The sequence below is a fragment of the Phocoena sinus genome, chromosome 6 (genome assembly GCF_008692025.1).
Source record: "Phocoena sinus isolate mPhoSin1 chromosome 6, mPhoSin1.pri, whole genome shotgun sequence".
Lineage (NCBI taxonomy): Eukaryota > Metazoa > Chordata > Mammalia > Artiodactyla > Phocoenidae > Phocoena > Phocoena sinus.
Genome location: NC_045768.1, coordinates 96,176,480 through 96,192,804, shown reverse-complemented (window position 1 = coordinate 96,192,804; position 16,325 = coordinate 96,176,480). Strand labels below are relative to the sequence as shown.

Sequence of the window (16,325 nt, the reverse complement as noted above, 5' to 3'; positions counted from 1 at the left end):
GGGTGAATGGTCCGCTTGCCAGTAGGTCACTGGCCCAGACACCCTGGTAAAAGGGTGTCCTGCATTGTTCTGCTACACAGGTGAGTGTTCATCACACCCAACCATGGGTCCACATTGTCACATGTAAATTACACCTCAGTAAAGTTGATGTGAACCAAAGTGTGGGCTCTCTGGGACCTCTCCAGCTTCAGATCCTGGCTCTTTCCACGTGTTTTGGGCAGGTCATTTAATATCCTGGGTCCCATTGTCCACCCGTAAAAGGGAACACCACTTCTTCCCTCACAGGGGTGTGACCAGGTCACGCACCAGCACACTGCTGGCCTCTGGTGTTGTCCGGGTGACTGCTGTCATTGCTTGGGGTCTTTGAGTCGGCCATGGTCACTCTTCCTCTGACGGAAGCTTGGAATGGACCATTTGTGGAGAAGAAACTCACCAAATGCACACAGATAATCATTTGGGACATGCTTTCCAGAAGTAGTGACCATGATGGTGAGGCCCAAGGGGTCCAAGGGTCTGGGGACCCAGCTGTGGCTGGGTGTCCATTTGGCCTGTCTGTCACGTTTGCTCCATCTTCAGGCATCTCCAGTCTCACCCTTTGTGGCTCCCAGGCATCAGGGCTGCTCCCTTCGTAACACAGTGATGCAGCCTAGGATGCTCTCAGAAGCTGATCCGTCTTCAGGGTGGGAACTCTGGGTGTCCCAGCTGGGTCCACCCCTAGGATTCCTGCCTGGCCCCTCTCTCGGAGCCTTGGAGTGGACGTCCCAGGCCTCGAAGGAGTGGCGAGGTTCTGAATGAGCTGGTTCCCACAGAGTCCCTCCCAGGCAGGACCCAACAACTGCCCAGCCCAGGTGCTCCCACCTCTGGGCTCTGGGGAAGCCTGTTGTCTGCCCACTGTGGGCTTCTCAAGCTCACCCCACATCCAGGCCTCCGCACCTTTGGCCAGGTAGTTCCCTTCACCTGGAACACCTTCAAAATCCTGCTTTTGCTGGACTGAGTACTGCTCCATATGACTTCCTGCTTTCATTTCATAAAAATTTCCTGAAGTGATGGAATTTTGCACTACTTTTTAGGGGGGCCCAGCTGTGGGACTATTTATACCATTTATTAGCTCCAAGAAGTCTGCAGTGCCTTAGAGTAGGGTATGCCAGGAGATCTCGGTTACCTTCCTCCCTCTATGCAAATGGGATGGGACTGTCTACCCTGGATCCCTGTGCGATTATTTTGACCTCAAACAAGAGATCGTATTTGGATGCACTTTGAAAATTAAGTAGTATAGTTTTAATTGCTAATATTAATAATTAGCTTGACTCTCAAGTCTAATGGGACTTGAAAACTCCTCACCTCCCACTTAATGTGGGGGTATTGATTCTGATCACAGCACCTTGCTGGGCTGGGTGAGGGCTCCCCCAGCGCCCTCATCATGTCCAGGGTATACCCAGCTCCCGGTGTCAAATATAACTGACAAGAAAGAGGAACTTTTGTGGAGCAGAAACACACCCCCATCTCTCCCACAGCTCATGCTCCCTCTTTAAATGAGCTGTGTTACCCCAGGAGAGGGTCTGAGGAGAGCAGTGGAGGGCGGCAGAGCCCAGCAGTGTTTGCTGGGGCCTGGCCAAGTGGAAAGTGGGCCCGTCAGGAATGATTAAAGAGCCCAGTGTTAGAAAAGAACAAGCCTTTATGTTGGTGGTAAAATGATTAGGAAGTAATAAGAAAAATGCAGGTTTGGACAGAACATTGTTTTGTTTAATCAGTTCTAAGTCCAAAAGAAAAAAAGAAAGAACCCTTAGAAGTCATTTAAAAAGAGATTGCAACATACACGTGAATGTTTTTTCCACCTAGCTTACAGGTTTAAACTTTAGGGGGAAGGGGCCAGACAAGTCTCTATTCCTGGTTGTGTTCCTCTTTCCTCAATCAGATGAGACAGTCTCTATAATGGGAACTGGAAGCAGAGGCTAAGTGAGAAACAGACTAGTGTGAGAAGAAGATGTCACCTGGTGCTTACAGTTCTGTCTGCTGCACAAAATCCAGATGGATCAGATTGTCCCAGAAGCTGAAGGGAGAAACCTGGAGTTTGATCACCTTGCAAGGAGAAATGGGAGCTGAAGGAGAGTGAATTCTGCTGGTTTTAAAGTAGTGTTGTTTCTGAAGATAAACCTGATGAAGACAGAATCGTGGAGGAGCAGGGGGTCCAAGGTTCTGTCAGAGACAAAGTCAAGGACTATGAATATGCCCAGGGGAGCAGCACTGGCAGAGCCTAACAGGGTAGCCTGATGCTGCTTTTTCTTATAGACTACAGGATATAGACTGCTTGAATGTTGCTTCTCGAGGGAGGAAGACAGACAGATTTGAGGAAACCTTTTTAATAATGAATCCTAATTTCACTTGGATCCTTTGGATTTTATTATTGCTTGCAACACTGTGTCATTTGTAAAAAATGGAGGCTGCTTGAATATTCTTAAGTGATTTGACAAGGGTTAATACTTTACTGATATGCTAGCAGTCTCAGAGCTTCCCTGGTGAGAAGCACTGGCACAGGGTTGTTGTAGATGGACAGGGCTTCTCTCCATCACCAAATGCCTGAATCATCAAGTAAAGGAAGAGTGTTTTTTTGTTTGTTTGTTTTAGGTGCCTTTATGTTTTAGAGCAGTTTTAGGTTCACAGCAAAACTGAGGGGAAGGTACAGAGATTTTTCATATACCTCTTGCTCCCACTTATACATAGCCTTCCCCATTGTGAACATCCCTCATCAGAGTGGTACATTTGTTACAACTGAGGAACCTGCGTCGACACATCACAAAGTCCGTAGTTTACATTAGGGTTCACTCTTGGTGCTTCACATTCTCTGGTTTAGGAAAATGTGTAATGACATGTATCCACCATGATAGTATCCTATAGAATAGTTTTGCTGCCCTAAAAATCTTCTGTGCTCCGCCTATTCATTCCACCCCCATCCCCAACACCTGGCAACCACTGAACTTCTTACATTCTCCATAGTTTTGCCTTTTCCAGAATGTCATAGAGTTGGAATCATACAGTATGTAGCCTTTTCAAATTGGCTTCTTTCACTTAGTGACATGTATTTAAGTTTCCCCCATGTCTTTTCTTGTCTTGATAGCTCATTTCTTTTTAGTGCTGAGTAATGTGCCATTGTCTGGATGGACCATAGTTTATCTGTCCTTTTACCTACTGGAGGATATTCTGGTTGCCTCCAAGTTTTGGCAATCATGAATAAAACTGCTATAAACATCTGCGTGCAGGTTTTTGTGGGGGCGCGAGTTTTCAATTCATTTGGTAAGGTACCAAGGAGCGTGATTGCAGGATCGACTGGTAAGAGTATGTTCAATTGTTTAAAAAACTGTCAAACTGTCTTCCAAAGTGGCTAGACCATTTTGCATGCCCACCAGCAACTAATGACTGCTCCTACTGTGCCACATCTTTGCAGCATTTGGTGCTGTCAGTGTTTTGCAGTCAAATGCTCTACCGCTGAGCTATACCCCCTGCCTGTTTTGGATAGGAAGAGTTTTCAGTGAAGATTGACTATCCTAAAGGGACTGGAAAGGGCAGACTTTCTTTTCATCCCCAGGAATCACAATGGAAATGCTCGGGACATCCAGTGTTTCTCACCAGGGTCCTGGGCATATTTTAGGTACGTACAAGTTCCCTATGAAAACTTCCAAGTTTTGTGCTTTTCTGTTCAGTGGCAATCTCATCTAAAATTGGTGCTAACCAGTTTAAAAATGCCCATATTGTGATGTGAGTGGAGATCAGATGAGCCTGAGTGAGGCACACTGTGCAAATGAAATGAAGGTAGAAAATGAGGGGCAGAAACTCTGGAATGTATAAGGAAGTACTTTCATGGTAGAGGGAGTGGCTGGTGCAAAGGACCTGAGGCTGGGACAAGCTTGGAGTGTTCGAGGAGCAGCCAGCATGACTGGAGGTGGGTGCTGGGGGAGTAGTGCCAGGGCTCCTAGGGCCTTGCAGCCCACAGTGGGGATTTACACTTCATTCTGTGTGTACTGGGAAGCTTTTGAGACTCTTTGTGCAAAAGAACGTTGTTACCTTGTTTTACGTTAAAAAACACCCTCCCAAAGGTCAGCCAGAAGATGGAGCTCAGTCCTGGGCATCTGGCTTCATGGCCAGGCTGTTCTACCTTTCTGTAGGTGGTAGACAGGACGCTAAGGTGCCCCCAAGCTTCTTGCTCCAGCCTCCCAGCCTGTGACTGTGATGGATCTCTCTTTCGTCGTTAGGTTATATTATGTGACACAGTTGACTTTAAGAAAGGGAGATTATCCGTCTGGCCTGGCCACGTCACATGAGACCCACCTGGGCCTACAGGGCAGATAGGAAATCAGAATTCGAACTGTGAGAAGGATTTGGTGTCTGGCTTTGAAGATGGAGGGGTGCCTGTGACAAGGAACGTGGGTGGCTCCTGGAAGCTGAGAGCGGCCCCCCAGACGACAGCCAGCAAGGGAATGGGGGCCTCTGTCCTACAGACCCAAGGAATGAAATCAGAGGACAACCCAAGTGAGCCCAGAGGCACTAGAAAGGAACACAGGCCTTGTTAACAACTTGATTTCCGCTTTGTAAGACCCTGAGCTGAGAACCTGCAGTGCCGTGCCTGGACCTCTCATCTATACAACTGTAAGCTCATTAGTGAGTGGTGTTTTAAGCCTCTACATTTGTGGAACTTTGTTATGCAGCAATTGAAATATACTGAACACAGATGCAAAAATCCTATGTAGAATTTAGCAGATAAGACTTGGCAATATGTTAAAAGAGCAATAATAAAAATAGTTTATCCTAGGAATTCTAGGATGATTTGACATTAAAAAATCCACATTTACAGAGTAGAAGGAAAAATAATCTCAGTGGATGCTACAAATGCTTGTGCTAAATTTCAGAATTCTTTGCTGATGAAACAATTAACAAAGTAGGCTTAGATAACTCAATAAAAGGAATCTTTTAGAAACCGTGCAGTGAGTATTACGTTTCAAGTACAACATTTGAACGTCAGAGACAAGAAATGGATGTCTGCTATCATTGTTATTCTGCAGTGCTGTTTGGGAAGTCCCAGCCAACATGATAATTGGAAAAAATGAGAGAAAGCTGTCATTTGTAGGTTATATAAATGTTGGCTCTGGAAAATTCAAGAGACTCAACTGACAAGTATTAAAACTAAGGAGAGTATTAGGCAAGGTGACTGGATATGAGTTAACAGAAAACCCATTGGCTTCCTGATGCATCGTGAGTGACGCTATTAGAACAAAACCAAAAACTGTAAAACACCTAGAAATAAGTCCAGTAGGAAAAGTGCAACATCCATGAGAAGAAAACCATAAACGTTCTTAACAGACCCCAAAAGAAGATCCAAACGAAAGGAGAAACTGTGTTATTATCTAGGAAGTCTCAGTTTTGTTCAAATATCAGTTCCCCAACAGATACTCTATAAATTAGTGCATTGTTAATCAACATCAAAAGCCTTTTTCATCAAACTCAATGAGTTGATTCTAAAATTCTTGTAGAAGTACAAAACCTAAAAGCAATCAAGATCGTTTTGAAAATTAGCAATAAAAGTCGGGAGGTTATCTTACTAGATATCAAAACCTAGTCTAAGGCTGTAATAATTGGAATTGTGTGATGTTGACATAGGAATAGACAAGGGCTATGGGCTGAATTGTGTTGCCCCTGAAATTCATATGTTGAAGTTCTAACACCCAGGACCTCATAATCTGACTGTATTTGGAGGTAGGGTCTTCAAAGAGTGGCTAAGTTAAAATGAGGTCATTAGGGTTGGACCCTAATCCAGTGTGACTGGTGTCCTTATGAGAAGAGGAAATTGGGACACATAAACACACAGAGAGAAGCCCATGTGAGGACACAGGGAGAAGACTGCCATCTGCAAGCAAAGGAGAGAGGCCTCAGGAGAAATCAACCCTGCTCATGCCTTAATCTTGGACTTCCGGCCTCCGGAACTGTGAGAAAATGAATTTCTGTTTTTTAAGCCCAGCAGACCATGGGACTTTGTTGCAACAGTCCTAGAAAACTAATACAACAACCAAATAAGAAAACTGAAGAATCTCGAAACTGAACCATGTCTGTGTGAACTAAATTTAATATAAAGATGCTGGACCCCTGGGTATTCATTTGGGGGAGAATAGCTCTACCCTCACCATTCACAAAAATTAATTTCAGATGGAATAGTCATCCAAAAAGTTGAAGAAGTGCATATAAGAGGTTAAGTTTGTAGTCTTACTCTGGAAAGTCTTCTTAGTGAAGAAAAAAAGACAAAAAGCTATGTGGGAGAAGATTCCAACATTCTTTATGTGAAACATTATCATTCCATAGTGAAGATATCTTTAAGTGAGTGATTTCTTCTTTTATTTTCCTGAGAAAATCGTCCACTTTCAAGTCTGATGCAGTGGGCTCTTGTTCTGGAAAAAGGAGGCCAGGCTAAATGGGAAGGGTGGTGAGACCCTGTTTGGGAGGGTGGAGGTTTCACGCAGTGCTCTGAGGGGTGAGGGGCTTTGTTCGAGAGCCACTAACAGCCAGGCACGTTTACTGCCAGGTCACATTCATGGTACAGCCAGTGTCGGCGTTTCCTCATAAGCCCTCATTTTAAACCATGTGTGTCAGGCATTGAATCGTGATGTTTACCCAAAAACGTACAAGAAAAATGGCTCTGGATCGAGGGGATCCTATTTCTGTTGGAAGAGCCGTGGCATCGTATTAATGGACTCAATGTGTGTGAACATCCGTCTCTGAACAACATTCATTTGTGCTCGGTATCTTTTTAGGCCTGTGAAGCCCAACTGTGTTCTATGAGTTGTACTTACAAAGTTGGTTCAGAAGATCTGGATCGAGGGGTGAGCACACACAGGGGTTTGGGGGAACCCCTGGCAGAACCTTGGGAGGCTGGAGCACTTGGGCTTGCTCTCTGGATGGGGGTGCAGAGAAACCAGTGCTGGTTCTAACAGCTTGTCATGAGAGAGGTCTTGAAGGGTGCGGGGACACACCGCCCCGAGGAGAGACATGGCACCGTCGTCCCAAAGGACAGGCTCCCTGTTTGAGGTTGAGCACAGCTCCCGGGGGAGAGGATCTCTGCTCACAGATGTGTCCTTGCCCGTCCTGTCCACGTCCCCAGATGTGGCCTTTGAATTGCTCTCTGGCCCCTGATTTTCTCTTCTGGCTTTTCTTCCAGGAAACTGAGGAAAAAAGTTTGTTTCCATTTTCTAAGAAAAGAACAGTCTGGGAAAAGACCGACAGACCTACTCTGGGCTTTCACTGCTCACACAGCTGAAGTCATTGTCTCCCCACCCCGACTCGGGGTGCAGCCTGACCAGCCAGCTTAGGGAGCAGAGCCAGCCAGGCCTGTCTGCCCTGCCTTGGGCTGGCTGGCTTGGAGCCCTGGCTCTGGGAATGGTGACTCCCACCCCAATATCCATCCAATATTCTCAGGGGCTCAAGCCAGAATTATTCTGGAGCCTGTCCTATGTGAGGGGGTTTCCTGTGTGGGTCAGCCATAAAACACCCATTTCTCACTCTGTAGGCCCCTTAAAGAGGCGAGGTACATGAATGCAGATTTTAAAGTTGAGTGCTATGTTTTCGGACCTCAAGAAATTTCTGAGTCAGCCTTTCTGAAGCCCATCTCTGGGCCCAGTCTCAGGGAATCAGCATGTTCTGTGCAGTTTTCGAGTCTGACGTTGGCCATGATGTTTGTAGTAAGCCTGTCTTCTGGTCTGTTGCATGCACTGGTCGGTGTGGGTGGCTAGGAGGCATCGCAGAGAGGTGGGGTGTCTGTCCAAAATCTTGGAGCAGCAGTTACAGAGCTCAGGCCTCCTGACCCGGCCACGCCAAGCACATCAGCTACATATCGGGACATTTCTCAGTTCTCTGTGGGAAGACTTGCATGATGTAGCTTTGAGATGGTGACCTTCACGGTGTGTCCATCTGCAGGCCTGATGTGCTGGGTGGCCCAGCAGTTTGCCTGACCCCTAAGGCTTGGGCGTGGGCCCACCGTTGCCAGCTTCAGCCCTGCAGGCAGGGGCTTCGTACTTAGCATCAGGTGTTAACAGGCTCAGGAAGTGCCCTGGGACCACTGAGTCACTCCGCCAGTCTTGCTGGAGAGCTTTCAAATTTTAGTATTGGCTAGCCATGGGGGAACGAAGCGCCCATCTCTCTTCCAAATGGCGTTACCTGTGATGGATTGTTTTTCGGAGGAGTTGTTCAGACCCAGTGAGAGCGCAAACTAAAATGGACAGTTAATGTTAAAAAGTGGAAAAAGAAGCCCAGCAAGCCACTTGGTGATAGCCTGTGGGCAAATAGTAGTGGGTAGGGGCTTGGTCTGGAGCACACAGCTCTCCCCCTAAATGCTGGGAGCCAGAGAGGCCTTGGCCACGAGGAGGCCCTTTTCTGTCTCTGGGCTGCAGTGACTCCTCTCCTGGTGGCCAGTGGTTGGTTCCTCCTTGTTAATTTAGCCTTTATTTTCATGGCCAGACACGCATCTTGTCCTGCTGTTTCTGAGCAGTGGCCTCGGCCTTGACCAGCCTCCTAGAGAGCAGTGTGGTCCAACATGCCTGGGCAGGAAGGGAGAACTGTTTACTTCTGTTTCACCCCATCCCAACACTGCCACACTTGTGACAGTGTGGACAGAGACGTTAAGCAAAGAGGGAGCCTTAAGAGTGTCTACTGCTAGCTGGCTACAGAGCTAGTATCAACGGGTGTTTCATCACGTCTCCTGGAGGGGTGTCAGCATGGGGGGAGGGGAAGGAGGTTGATTACTGCCCAGGTATTTCCCTGGATACAGCGCACTTCCTTCCCATGGGTCAGTGTGGTTTGTGGTTCATTGTTTGTACCTCTAAATCTGTGTGAATATCCACATTCCCCTCTACCTAAATCAATGGAACTAAAAAATATTAATAGGCAGCTCACCTATGAGGAAACCTTCAAAAGACTCATGAACCTGGAAATGCAAGTTAAAACCTCAAAGAGGTACCAATTTGCCCCTGTCAGAGACAAAAAAATTTAAGTCTGACAATTCCAAGTGTGGGCAAAAATATGCTGTGAGAGAAGAAACTGGCAGAGGGAGTTGATTTGTTTTCAGAAAGAAGGATGTTTTTTATTTAAAATAGTACGCAGCATATTCTGATGTTAAGATCTCTTTAAAAAATTTTTTTATTGGAGTATAGTTGCTTTACAGTGTTGTGTTAGTTTCTGTTATACAGTAAAGTCAATTAGTTATATGTATACATATATCCTCTCTTTTTTAGATTTCCTCCCCATTTAGGTCACCACAGATCACTGAGTAGAATTCCCTGTGCTAAATAGTAGGTTCTCATTAGTTATCTTTTTTATACATAGTGGTATATATATGTCAATCCCAGTCTCCCAATTTGTCCCATCCCCTGCTTCCCCCCTTGGTAACCGTAAGTTTGTTCTCTACATCTGTGACTCTATTTCTGCTTTGCCATAAGTTCATCTGTACCATTTTTCTAGATTCCACATATAAGCGATAATATACGATATTTGTTTCTTTCTGACTTACTTCACTCTGTATGACAGTCTCTAGGTCTATCCACGTCTCTGCAAATGGCACTATTTTGTTCATTTTTATGGCTGAGTAATATTCCATTGTGTGTGTGTGTGTGTGTGTGTGTGTGTGTGTGTGTGTGTGTGTGTGTGTATACACCACATCTTCTTTATCCATTCCTCTGTCGATGGACATATAGGTTGTTTCCATGTCCTGGCTATTGTAAATAGTGCTGCAGCGAACATTGGGGTGTGTGTATCCTTTCAAATTCTGGTTTTCTAATATTGAGATCTTTATTGACCTGGTTATATTTGACCTAATCTGATGTAGGTGAAATATTTGTGTCTGTATTCTTCTATCCTTTTCCTTGTGTAACATGAGTATTCTTGATTTGTAAGCTTCTAAATAAACAGAATTGCTATTTTTTTTTTTTTTTTTTTTTGCGGTACGCGGGCCTCTCACTGTTGTGGCCTCTCCCGTTGCGGAGCACAGGCTCCGGATGCGCAGGCTCAACAGCCATGGCTCACGGGCCCAGCCGCTCCGCGGCATGTGGGATCTTCCCGGACCAGGGCACGAACCCATGTCCCCTGCATCGGCAGGCGGACTCTCTACCACTGCGCCACCAGGGAAGCCCCAGAATTGCTATCTTAATAACAATCTGTGAAATACAAAATATTTTCTGTCCAGATCACAACCTCACATTTTCTCTGTTAAGTCATTAAATTATGTGGATAAATTACAAATTATAAATAGGTTATTTTACCCGCTTCTTAAAATGAATGTGCATATTTGGATTAGCATGTCTTATTCTTAGTCTCCTTTTAGTTTTATTTTTTTCTGACTAGCCCCTGCTTTTTTATTTTTATTTAAAAGAATTTTTATTGTGGTATAGTTGATTTACAGTGTTGTGTTAGTTTCAGGTGCACAGCAAAGTGATTCAGTTATACATATATATATTCTTTCACATATATATTCTTTTTCAGATTCTTTTCCATTATAGGTTATTACAAGATATTGAATATAGTTCTCTGGGCTATATAGTATGTCCTTATTGGTTATCTATATCAGGCAGCTGAGCCCCAGCTGGAAAAGTTGGATCCTGCCACACCACGAGGCAGGTACCAAAGAAACCCTCACGCAGGGCGAATGGGAACCGCAGCGGGGGTATTCACAAAAACTGCAGACAACTCAGATGGTTACAAGTTGTGATGTATTTATTGAGTGGAGCCGCAGGTTCTAACGTGGATGGCTCTCACAGCATAACTTGAGTAGGAAACGCCAGTTGTAAGAGGATCCAAATGGCCCGATTCTATTTACGTAAAGGTTAAATCTATGCAAAGCAATCTTATATGTTGCTTTGGGATAAATGCATATATGGTAAAAGAGTAAAGCTATTTATGAGAATACTAAAATAATATAAATTCAGGATAGTGGGGGCCTTTGTAAGGGGACTGAGAAAGGAATAGGACTGTAATTTGGCTGTTGTATTATTCATTCACTTTTTCTGGATACATCTGAAGTAGTACCTCTAAATTACTCCAAACGTGAAAAACAAATGAACCCCGAAGACTGTGAATAATTGTATGTTAGAAATGGAACTCTGATCTTCCCTCAGTGTGCCCTGTGCCTGGGATGGGAGATTGTCACCTGAAGCAAAACCCTTACCCAGCGGGTCCTGCTCGGCCTTGCCTTTGTGGGTCTCTTCTGGGGAGCCAGAGACGTTAAAAGCTGTTTTGCTCCAGATGCTTGAAGAGGTTGAATTTCCTTCAGATCCTGGGATCCTGGTTAAAAGAAAGGCGGGCTGTCTCTCCTGTTGTCAGGGGAGCCCCTCTTGGGTCTGTTTTTATATATTCATAGGATCCTCTCCTGCAGGGCTTTTAAATGGTGAGTAATGGGTTCATGACCCTTGGTGAGAAGAAAGATAACCCCAGCAGGTAATATTATCTTTTCCTTTCATCTGTTAATCTCCCTGCTGCCAGCCAAACACCCCAGAGTGCTGGGTCTCTGTGCTCTCCAGAACCCTGCAATTACACCCTTTGCCACTCACCCCTCCCCCCGAAGCTGGAAAACCTGATTTTCTTAAGGAGAAAAGAAAAGAAACCTCATCCCGGGAACGGAATTTGGTTTGTATTTCCAGGGAAGCATGGGGTGGTCAGGGATCACTTCCTAACCCTCCTGCATAGCCCCTGGAGCAGGAAATCGGAAGACCTTTGTCTCAGCGTTGGGTGGTGGTGCGGGGGAGGCAGCTGCTCCCATCCTGGCCCCCCTGCCCAGACGCCGAGGTGTAGATAGTCTGAGGGGTAGACGGAGTCCGTGGTGTACATGTCATCATTCCAGCCCAGGTCAGCCTGGACTTGTGTCGCACCCTCAAAGTGGGGAGGGGGAAGGATTGCTAGGAATGATAGGAGTTTTCTTTACGGAAACTTTCCGACTCCTACAGAAGTAGAGGGAGTAGCACCCCTCAAGCACCACCCTCCCTCCCCGTGGACCCCACCCCCTCACTGGCTCCAATAATAATAGTCTATTCACACCTCCATTCTCTCCCCTTCTGCTCTTTGAATTCATTTCATTCATACTTAAACATCTTATTATGTGTCTTAAAAAGATAAGGACTCCTTGACGAAGGAACTGCATTCTGCCATTATCACACTTGAAGCAGTGAACAATTGTTTCATAAAATAAAATATGCAATCAGTGTTCGCATTTCACTGTTGATTTCATGATTATTTTATTTTTAATTGTTCAACCAGGATTGAAATAAGGTCTTACACCTTGCAAATGGTAGATTGACTTAAACACATTAAATTAAATCTCACTAATGGAGACAATCACAAGCTGGGCGGGGAGGGGCTTTGGAGGTTTCATGTTGGAATTACATTGTGGTAACTCTGCCCTTCCTTTCTGATCCCAGCCTTGCCCAGGCATCTAGCCCTGTCCTTTAATTCCATCCTATGTCATACTCACCTGGTGCAGCAAGGCAGGCATGGGGTCACACTCTACTTCTGGCCACCGAGAAGCCCCTCCCCTGCCACCCCAAGGGTGGGATGAAGGGATCGTGAAGCACTTTAAGGAGGACAAGTGGTCATCCTGATGTGACAGCCTGTGTTGGGCTTGATGACACAGGAAGTCTGTGGAGGCTGGTTCATTCCTGTGGAGGAGGTCCGCGAGTGGGCCTCCAGAACCAGAGACCACTCCCCCCAAACTTTTGCAGAGGCTGTCTTGTTTGTTTTGTTTTTAACCTCTCCGAGGCCCTCTGCTGCCCGCCCGCCCCCCCACCCCGCCAGTCCCTTTGTTTTCCGGCCACCTGTGGGCCATGCTGCTGTTTGGAAACCGGGCTCTCTCCCTGGGTCTGGCTAACAAATGGGAGAGAGCTGGGGTACAGAGGCTCGCGCCTTTCAGTGGGGGAAAGTGGAGGTGGAGAGGGCTGCCAGCTTAATCACCTTGGGTTCTGGACTCCTGAGCTCAAAGCCATGTTAGCTTTCTTGGTAGAAGGCTTAGTGAGCTCTGCCAGGTAACACAGAAAATTCTGAGTTAGGGCAATGAAGTGTTTCCTACATTGTCTCGCCCACCAATTAATCACCTTCTCAGCACAGGAAATCGATGACTTAATTTATGGTTTCAAAAAGTTGGTCCCAAAGGTTCTTTGGACTTAATTTAGTGCATGTTAATATCTCTCCAGATTATATCCTGACATTCATTTAATTTAAAAAAAAAAAAGGACTCAAAAGTTTTGCCAAACTGGAAATGGAAGCATGCTCAGTGAATGCATAGATCAGTCTTGGACGTGCTTGGCAGTCCGAAGGACGCTTTAGCTGCTGCTCAAGCCAGAAATCCAGTAGAGGAATGAGTTTGTTAGATAATTGTCAGATCAGGGAGAAGATTGAGATAAAGCCCTGCAGCATTAATATTCTGACAATGTTAAAAACTGTCAGGAAAACAGTCATGGTGAAAGGAAAATGTAGAATACAGAAGCTGTGTGTACCTAGAAGGCCTGCCTTTTTTATTTTAAAGGTGATCAAGGATAAGTGGAGAGTAAGTAATCCTCTTTGTAGGTCAATTAGGTAAATTGCACCTGAGTTTTCCCCCAGTGATTCCTGGAGGGGTGGCTGTCAGTCACACACACATCACTGTGAGGTGGAATCCGAAATGCTAGCGCAAAGGGCCTCGACCGGGGTGTTTCTGCTTGTGTTTATTTGGATTTAGTTGGGCAGAAACTGACATGTGGACAGGTGAGGCAGGCTTTATTGGATGGTGTTGAATGAGGAACGATGGAACTGAATTGAAAAGCACTGACAGAGTGGTGAAAAGAAGGGGAAAAGAAAGGGATTAGGGCTTAAGCACCTCAACTTTCCAGCTCGAGATTCCTCGGGCGACTCTTCCAGTTTCCTTTTGGTTGAGTGGCATGGTGGTTCTAGCTACCAGTGGGCTGGTGAGTGTTTTTTCTCTCTGGTTTTTCCCTCATGTGGCTTTGGCAGTGACCATAACATGCTTCCCAAGACACACATGTACCCTGGCAAGAACCGTGTTGGTGTGAAATCCCCTGAGATTTTACCCCCAGCTGGGACTGGGGTGGCATCTCCTTAGGAGAAGGGACTTTGGCGGGATTTCAGCTCAAGCAAGTGCTTTGCTAAAATTGACCCAGCAACTTCCAGAGGCAAGGGCAGTGCGAGGTAGTTGTGGCTGCCAGAACACAGAGCAAAGGGAGCTTTCCTGTTGGGAGTGAGAGGATTCTAGTCCTCACGTGTCTCATTCTGAGGCCGCTTGTAGGTGAAATCGTATGGAGCAGCAGTGCCCAATAGAATTTCCTGCCATGATGAAAACATGCTACATTCATGGTGTCCAAAATAGTAGCCACCAGCCACGTGGCTATTGAGCACTTGAAATGTGACTAGTGCAGCTAAGGAACTAAGTTTCTAATTGTATTACTTGATTTTAATTAATTTGGATTTAAAGAGCCCCATGTGGCTAGTGGCTTCCATCCTGGATGGTGCTGTGTTGAGATCCAGCTCCCTTTCACCTTTAAACATTTTATATTATCATGCAAAATAGTATAGAAAGTGTGAGTGTACAGTGTGAAGAGTGATAAAATGAGCAGTCGGGTACCTACCACCCAGATTAAGAAACTGAGCTTCATTCTCGGTTCCTAAGAAGTGTTCTGGGTCCCATCGGTTTCCCAGGTAACGATCGTCCTCTTATTCTGTGCTAATTGTAATTTTACCATATAGTAGTGTGTACCCCTGGATTAGTTTGCTAGAGCTGCCATAACAAAGTGCTTGGGAGGCTTAAACAACAAAGATTTATTTCCTTATAGTTCTGGAAGCTGGAAGTCTAAGATCAAGGTGTGGTCAGGGTTGTTTCTCCTGAGGCCTCTCTCCTTGGCTTGCAGACGGCTGTCTTCTCCCTGTGTCCTCACTTGGTCCTCCCTGTGTGTGTGTCTGTGTCCTGATCTCCTCTTGCAGGGACACTAGTCATACTGGATTAGGGCTCGCTTCAACCACCGCATGCAAACTTAATTACTTCCTTGAAGACCCTATCTCCAACTGTAATCACCTTCTCAGGTATTGGAGGTATTGGACTTCAATGTGTGAATTTTAGGGGGGATACGGTTAAGTCCCTAACACCCCCTAAATGGCATATGGCTTAGTTTTGCTTGTTTTTGACATTTATATAAGTAGAGGCATGTTATGGATGCTTTTGCTGCCTGCTTTTTTCACTCAGCATTTTCATTGCCTCTTCATGGTCACTTAGAGACCAACTTACCACTCTCTTGGGGTGTGGTTGCCTTGGTAATGGGCCAGTTCTTTGGGCTGAGGGATCAGTTCTGGGTTCTCTTTCGGGGTTGAACGGGCCAGAACCAAACATTACTTACTGTAGAATCAGTAGGCTTCTGCCCTGGATTGACAAGGAGAGGTGGCTCTGCCCGGAGCCTTGCACCCCCTCTGCCCAACTAGATGGGGACACACTGATGCCCAGCCTAGGAGAGGCTACTGCCCTCCTGGTCCGTTAATAGAACTTTCTTCCCAGCCTCTGCTTTAGAATTTTAGTCTCTCTTTTTAAAATTTTTATTGGAGTATAGTTGATTTACAGTTTTGTGTTAGTCTCTGCTGTACAGCAAAGTGAATCAGTTATACATATATAAATATATATTCCAATCTTTTTTAGATTCTTTTCCCATATAGGCCATTACAGAATATTGAGTAGAGTTTCTGTGCTATATAGTAGGTCCTTATTAGTTATCTATTTTATATATACTAGTGTGTATATGTCAATCCCAATCTCCCAATTTATCACACCCTCCTCCTTACCCGCTGGTAACCATAAATTTGTTTTCTACATCTGTGACTCTATTTCTGTTTTGTAAATAGGTTCATTTGTAACCTTTTTTTTGGATTCCACATACAAGCGATATCATATGATATGTGTCTTTCTCTGGCTGACTTACTTCACTCAGTATGACAGTGATCTCTTAACACCTCTCCCCAGCATCCCCCCGCCCCTCCCCCCTTTTCATCCTCTATTCACCCCGCAAAGCTCCTTGTCCTCTAGGGACTTTCCCTAGAAGCCCTTTTTCTTTGCAATATTCCCACATGGCCTTGTTTTTGCTCTTTGATAATGGCCTTGGCTGACAAGGCTTAACAACCCAGTGGTGCTCACCTGCCTCCTAAATTTTTCACCTATAAAATGGGTGCATGTATGTCAATATTTGGAAGGAAAGTAGTATAAAGAAGAAAACAAATTATTTGTAATTACGCCACTGGAGATAATGCACTCTTAAAAATTTTGGAGTATTTACTTCCAT

At 45.3% G+C, this 16,325-nt stretch overlaps 1 protein-coding gene across 4 annotated transcripts in view; it reads left to right on the top strand.

Annotated features, from left to right (window-relative positions):
* The window catches only part of ROR2 (receptor tyrosine kinase like orphan receptor 2), a 222,838-nt gene that overhangs the window by 50,721 nt on the left and 155,792 nt on the right, over positions 1–16,325 (top strand). The gene's annotated exons all lie outside the window — the stretch shown is intronic.